This window comes from Triticum dicoccoides, chromosome 1B, assembly GCF_002162155.2.
Source record: "Triticum dicoccoides isolate Atlit2015 ecotype Zavitan chromosome 1B, WEW_v2.0, whole genome shotgun sequence".
NCBI lineage: Eukaryota > Viridiplantae > Streptophyta > Magnoliopsida > Poales > Poaceae > Triticum > Triticum dicoccoides.
Window position 1 is genome coordinate 657,629,926 of NC_041381.1, and position 7,897 is coordinate 657,637,822.

Genomic DNA, 7,897 nt, shown 5'->3' on the forward strand with positions numbered 1-7,897 from the left:
TCATGCCAGCGTTTGACTTTTTCTTTGAAAAGCTTGGCATTCTCATATGCTTGGGTTCTCCATTCATCAAGTGAGCTAATATCAAATAACCTTTTCTCACCGGCAAGTTTGAAGTCATAATTAAGCTCTTTAATAGCCCAATATGCTTTATGTTCAAGTCAAGAGGTAAATGACATGCTTTTCCATAAACCATCTTATATGGAGACATACCCACAGGATTTTTGTATGCAGTTCTATAGGCCCATAATGCATCATCAAGTTTTTTAGACCAATTATTTCTAGATCTATTCACAGTCTTTTGCAAAATTAATTTGAGCTCTCTATTGCTCAACTCTACTTGACCACTAGACTGCGGCGATAAGGAGATGCAATTCTATGATTGACATCATACTTAGCATCATCAAAGACTGTGGCTGAACAATAGGTGCAGTGATCAAAGCTTTCTTAAGTGTTTCAAATGCTTCTACACAACCATCATCAAAGACAAAAGGAATATCTTTTTGCATTAAGTTAGTCAGAGGCCTAGAGATTTTAGAAAAGTCCTTAATGAACCTCCTATAAAAACCGGCATGACCAAGGAAACTTCTTATACTTTTTATGTCCTTGGGACATGGCATCTTTTCAATAGCATCAACGTTGGCTTTATCAACTTCAATACCTCTCTCGGAGATCTTGTGCCCCAAGACAATGCCTTCATTAACCATAAAGTGACACTTTTCCCAATTCAGGACGAGACTAGTGTCTTCGCATCTCTGAAAAACTCGATCAAGGTTGCTCAAACAATCATCAAAATAGGATCCATAGACGGAGAAGTCATCCATGAATACCTCACAAATCTTTTCACAAAAATCAGAAAATATAGCCATCGTGCATCTTTGAAAGGTAGCAGGTGCATTACATAAACCAAAAGGCATACGTCTATAAGCAAAAGTACCAAAAGGGCAAGTAAAAGTAGTTTTAGATTGATCCCCCACTGATACAGGTATCTGAGAGAAGCCAGAATAACCATCTAGAAAGCAAAAATGTGTGTGTTTGGATAGCCTTTCTAGCATTTGATCAATAAAAGGTAAAGGGTAATGATCTTTCTTAGTAGCTTTATTTAACTTATGGAAATCAATTACCAGCCTATAGCCTATAATAATTCTTTGCGGGATCAATTCATCTTTATCGTTAGGAACAACAGTAATACCTCCCTTTTTAGGGACACAATGGACAGGGCTTACCCATTCACTATCAGCAATGGGATAAATAATACCTGCCTCAAGGAGCTTTAGTATCTCCTTTCTTACCACTTCCTTCATTTTGGGATTTAATCGTCTTTGAGGATCTCTAACTGGTTTGGCATCTTTCTCCACTGAAATTTTGTGTTGACATAATATGGGACTAATGCCCTTAAGATCATCTAGGGTATATCCAATAGCAGCTCGGTGCTTCTTCAGAGTTTTCAATAATCTTTGTTCTTCTTTCTCTGAAAGGTTAGCACTAATAATAACAGGATATATTTCTTTTTCATCAAGATAAGCATACTTAAGATTATCAGGTAATGGTTTGAGTTCAAACACGGGATCACCCTTGGGTGGAGGGGGATCCCCAAGAATTTCAATGGGAAGATTATGTTTAAGCATATGTTCTTGTTTAAGGAACACTTCATCTATTTCTTCCCTTTCCTTCATAAACATATCGTTTTCATGGTCTAGCAAATATTGTTCTAACGGATCAGTTGGAGGGACAACAATGGAAGCGAGACCAATAATTTCATCCTTACTAGATGGTTCCTTTTCACGATGTTGTCTACTGAACTTAGCAAAATTAAACTCATGAGATGTACCGGCTATGCCAACAGTGACAACCTTCCTCTTACAATCAATCTTAGCACTAGCAGTATTCAAGAAGGGTCTACCAAAAATAATGGGACAAAAATCATCTTGTGGGGAACCAAGAACAAGAAAATAAGCAGGGTATTTAATCTTCCCACACAAGACTTCAACATCTCTAACAATCCCAATAGGTTTAATGGTGTCCCTGTTGGCAAGCTTAATAGTAACATCAATGTCTTCTAATTCAACAGGTGCAATATCGTGCATAATTTCTTTATAAAGATCATAAGGTATCGCATTAGCACTAGCACACATATCACATAAACCATGATAACAATGATCTCCTATTTTAACAGAAATAACAGGCATGCCTACAACAGGTCTACGTGTCTTAGTATCGGGTCTAGCAATATTAGCAGTTTCACCCAAGAAGGAGATAACATGCCCATCTAAATCCTCATCCAAAACATCTTTAATCATGGCAATACCAAGTTCAACATTAATTTGCTCACGAGGTGTATATGTCCTAGTATTACTCTTACGAACAACAGTCGAAGCTTTAACATGATCTTTTAACCTAACAGGAAAAGGAGGTTTTTCAACATAAGCAGTAGGAATAATAGGATCACTGTATGTAATAGTCTTCTCTTCGACTGTAATAGGTGCAACTACTTTCACTTCAACAGGAGGATTATATTTAAACCATTTCTCTTTAGGGAGATCAACGTGAGTAGCAAAAGTTTCACAAAAAGTAGCTACTATCTCAGAGTCAAGTCCATACTTAGAGCTAAATCCACGGAAAGCATCGGTATCCATAAAAGATTTAACACAATCAAACTTAGGTGTCATACCTGACTCCTTACCATCGTCGGAACCCCAATCTTCAGAGTTGCGTTTAATTCTTTCCAATAAGTCCCATTTGAAATCAATAGTCTTCAGCATATAGGAACCAGCACAGGAAGTATCGAGCAAGTTGCGATTATCAAGAGAAAGCCGAGCATAAAAATTTTGAATAATCATTTCCCGAGAGAGCTCGTGGTTCGGGCATGAATACAACATTGACTTAATCCTCCCCCAAGCTTGAGCGATGCATTCTCCTTCATGAGGCCAGAAATTATATATGTAATTACGATCACGATGAACAAGATGCATAGGATAGAACTTCTGGTGAAATTCCAACTTCAATCGCTTATAATTCCAAGATCTCATATCATCACATAGCCTATACCATGTCCTTGCATCTCCCTTCAAAGATAAAGGGAAGACCTTCCTTTTGACAACATCATCGGGAATACCTGCAAGCTTTAATAATCCACAAACTTCATCCACAAAGATAAGGTGTAAGTCGGGATGCAATGTTCCGTCTCCTGCAAAAGGATTAGCCACTACTAGGAAAAGGGCTATAGATGGAATTGACACTAATGGCGCACCAGACATGTGGTGCGCCATTAGTATATACTAATGGCGCACCACCCTCTGATGCGCCATTAGTGTTGAAACTACTAATGGCGCACCCTGCCCACGGTGCGCCATTAGTACCAATTTTTTTTCGAACTAGTGCGCCTGTCCAAACATACTAATGGCGCATCCTCTGGTGGTGCGCCATTACTAGTTGTAACTAGTAATGGCGCACCAGCCAGAAGGTGCGCCACTAATGTTGTTTTTTTATTATTGTTTTTATTCCTTTTTTTGCAAAAGTACTAATGGCGCACCACCAGGGGGTGCGCCATTAGTAACCTGGATTACTAATGGCGCATTTGTTGCTGGTGCGCCATTAGTAAGTGGGCAGCAACAAGATATTTTGGACAGCCTCTCCTCCCACACTCACTTTCTCCCCACTTCATTCTCTCCACCGCCTCCTCCTTGTCTCGGGTGCCTCCTCTTTTTCACCTCATTTCCACCATAGATTCATTCAAATTAAGTGGTTAAGTTACCTTGTTTTGCTAGGTAAGTAAGGGGGGAAGCTATATTTATGTTGTTCTCCCTACAACAATGTGCACATGCACTTTTTATGGCCTAGCTAGATCTATGTATGTTCGTGGTGTTGCATATGTTTGTGGTGTTGCATATGTGTTTGTGTTTGGAGGTGTACCAGTATTTGAAATGCGATAGTTGCCAATATTTTGCCGGAATGTTGATTCATTTCCGTTTCGGCGAGAATTTTGGCATTAAGCATTCTTTTTGGTCCTATTTTTAGGGAAAGTCATGCCAAATTTTTTCTTGGTTCTAAAATATCGTTTTGCTCTACCCCGCAGGCGACCATGGTCTGCACGATGACCGAAGGCATCGTGAATAGGTTTTTGAGGTCCGCGAAGGCCGAGATGCTTCAAAAGAACGAGACGGAGATAAGATGTCCGTGTCGAAGATGCAAGCTGAATAGCCTTATTGCGGACCCGGATTCCGGGCAGGTGCGGGACCACCTGCTCTTGCGTGGTTTCATGGATGGCTATCGGTGGCAAGGCGATGAAGATGACTACGAAGTCGTCCATGGGGGCCGGGCAAGAAATGAGGAAGGGCAGCAAGACAACCACCGCGGCTCGGGGGGGCGAGAAGACGAAGAATCCCCAGGAGATGATCACGACGGTGATGCTGTACACAGTCATCATGTAGAAGATGCAGGACATGATGATGATGCCGGCAGAGCAGACGACGCTGGACCATCGATGGGCTGGGTGCAGAACCCTCATATTCAAGAGCTGCTTCTCAAGCAGACGGATAACGCAAGAGCTGCCGCCCGAGAGAAAGCCAAGATGGATCAACTTGAGTTAGACGCGGTTACTCCATTGTATGAAGGATGCAGGCCCGAGGATACCCGCCTGAAAGTAACGCTCAAGGCTCTGGAGATGAAGGTAAAACACAAAATGACCGACGCATGCTTCGACGAGAACATGTCATTCTGGCACGAACGTCTTCCCAAGGGGAACAAGTGCCCGACCAGTTTGGAGGAGGCGAAGGAAATCGTGTGTCCTCTGGATTTACCGAACTTGAAATACCATGTGTGCATGAACAATTGCATCATTTATCGGGACGAGCACGCGGAGTCTACCATATGTCCGGTGTGCGGTGTCACTTGATACAAGAAGAGGAAGAAAGCTCCTCGAAAAGTGGTGTGGTACTTTCCGATCACTCCTCGTCTGCAGCGGTATTTCGCGGACCCTTAGGTAGCAAAGCTCCTGCGTTGGCACGCGGATAGGGAGGAGAAGAAGCGAGAAGATGACGCAAATGATCCGGAGATAGATAAAAAAGACAAGATGCTGAGTCACCCTAAGGATACGAGCCAGTGGCAAGCGTTGAACTTCGAATACCCAGAATTTGGGAACGATCCAAGGAACATCGTGCTGGGCGCGAGCACCGATGGAGTCAATCCGTTTGGCAGCCAGAGAAGCACACATAGCACCTGGCCTGTGTTCGTGTGGATGTACAACCTTCCCCCCTGGTTGTGCATGAAGAGGAAGTACATTCACATGAGTATGCTAATTGAAGGGCCGAAACAACCAGGGAACGACATCAATCTGTATCTGGGGCTGCTGAAAGATGAGATTGACACGCTGTGGAAAACGCCAGCCAATACGTGGGATGCCGCAGAGAAAGAATATTTCCCTATGAGAGCCGCACTGCTCACGACGGTGCACGACTATCTCGGTTACGGATATCTTGCGGGGCAGGTAGTCCACGGATTTTCTGGATGCGTAAGGTGCATGGATGACACAACGTATCGCCAGCTAGATAGAGATCCCGGGTCTTCGAAAACCGTGTTCATGGGACATCGAAGGTGGCTTCGCGACAATGACCCGTGGAGGAAACGCAAGGATCTGTTCGATGGTGAAACCGAACCCCGAAAACGCCCGTGTACGAGGAGCGGCGAGGAAATAGACAAGCTGTTGAAAATTTGGAAAGACTGCCCACTGCCGGGAAAGAAGCAAAAGGCGCCAGAGCCGCTGCTGAAGGTATGGAAAACGAGGTCTGTTTTCTGGGACTTGCCGTACTGGAAGATCCACCGTGTGCCTCACAGCCTTGATGTCATGCATATCACGAAGAACGTGTGCGAGAGTCTGCTTGGTACCCTGCTCAACATGCCAGAGAGGACCAAAGATGGGCCGAAAGCAAGGGCAGACTTGAAATCAATGGGCATCAGGCAGGAGCTTCACGCTATATATGATGATGATGATGATGATGATGATGATGATGATGATGATGATGAGGCGAAGCAGGACACAGAAAGTCGTCGCAAAGGCAAAAAGGCCAAGAAGACCGGAAATGACTACCCTCCCGCGTGCTTCACTCTAAGCTAGGAGGAGATCGAGCAGTTTTTCACCTGCCTCCTAGGAGTAAAACTTCCTTACGGTTACGCGGGGAAGATAAGCAGATACCTAGACCCAGCGAAGCAGAAGTTCAGCGGGATGAAGTCTCATGACTGTCACGTGCTGATGATGCAGATACTTCCAGTTGCAATCCGTGGGATCATGGACGCGCACGTCCGTGAAACGCTATTTGGCCTATGCAACTTCTTCGACGTCATCTCTCGGAAGTCGATTGGCATGAGGCAACTCAGAAGGCTACAGGAAGAGATCGTGGTGATACTATGCGAGCTTGAGATGTACTTCCCGCCCGCATTCTTCGACGTTATGGTGCATCTGCTGGTCCATATAGTGGAGGATATCATCCAACTTGGGCCGACGTTCCTGCACAGCATGATGCCGTTCGAAAGGATGAATGGTGTCATCAAAGGATACGTTCGCAACATGTCACGTCCAGAGGGAAGCATAGCCAGGGGCTTTCTGACCGAAGAGTGCATCTCCTACTGCACGAATTATCTAGGCATCAAGAACCCCGTTGGTCTGCCCGTCAACAGGCACCTCGGCAGGCTCGCTAGATGGGGTCACCGTGAGGGTCGCCGTGAAATGCATGTCGACTTTGAGGGTCGACTCGCCGACTTTGAAAGAGCAAACCTAGTCGCGCTACAACACATAGACGTGGTCGATCCTTGGGTGGTAGAGCACAAAACCTTTATTAAGAAGACGTACAATGACCGAGGCCAACAGAGGACGGACGGAGATATACTCAAAGAGCACAACTCATGTTTCACGCGTTGGTTCAAGCAGAAGCTTCTGTCGTACCCTTTACATGAGGATTCTTCCGCGGAAGAACAACTCATATTCGCCTTGTCACAGGGCGCCGAGCACAACCTGATGACCTATGAGGCGTACGATATCAACGGCTACACATTCTACACCGAGGCCAAGGACATGAAGAGCGATGGTTATCAGAACTCCGGGGTAACGATGGAATCCTACACCGGTAACGACAAGGACAGATACTACGGAAGGATCGAGGAGATCTGGGAGCTGAGCTACGTTGGAGAGAAGGTCCCGATGTTCCGTGTCAGATGGGCCAAGAGCTTCCTAAAAGAAGACCGGTATTTCACCACAATGGTTATACCCGAAGCCAAATCCAAGACCGCGGGCGCAAACGTCACCGCGAAAAATGAGCCATGGGTACTGGCTTCCCAAGTGGACCAATGCTTCTTCATTACCGACCCGTCAAAGACCAGTCGTGTTGTCGTGAGGAGAGGCAAAAGGAACATCATCGGAATGGATGGAGTAGCCAATGAGCAAGACGTCGACAAGTACGGCGACCCGAGGATCGAACATGACGACGATGATGAAGTAGCAGCATACACCACAAGAAGAAGCAGGACCACCCTACCTAAAGGACGTCCGTTCCACAGAAGAACTCCATTTGCGAAAAAGAAGGGCAAGAAGATTGTTAACAGATAGCTAGCTAAGATCGATTGTATTTAAATCGTAGCCTTCATTTCTCGATTGTATTTCATGGGCACTTTTTGAACTATCATGAATATTTTTAAATTTCATGGACACTCGATCTCGATCCCCCTCCATCTCGATCGCTATCCCACCTCGCCAGATCCGGTCCCCCTCGCCGCCGAGCACCCCCCGGTCCACCGGCCGCCACCGCCGACCCCCCGCACCCTCGATTCCTCTACTCAACCGCCGCCGCCGACCCCCCGCACCCCTCCCCTACTCAACCGCCGCCACCGACCCCACGCACCCTCCCCCGCT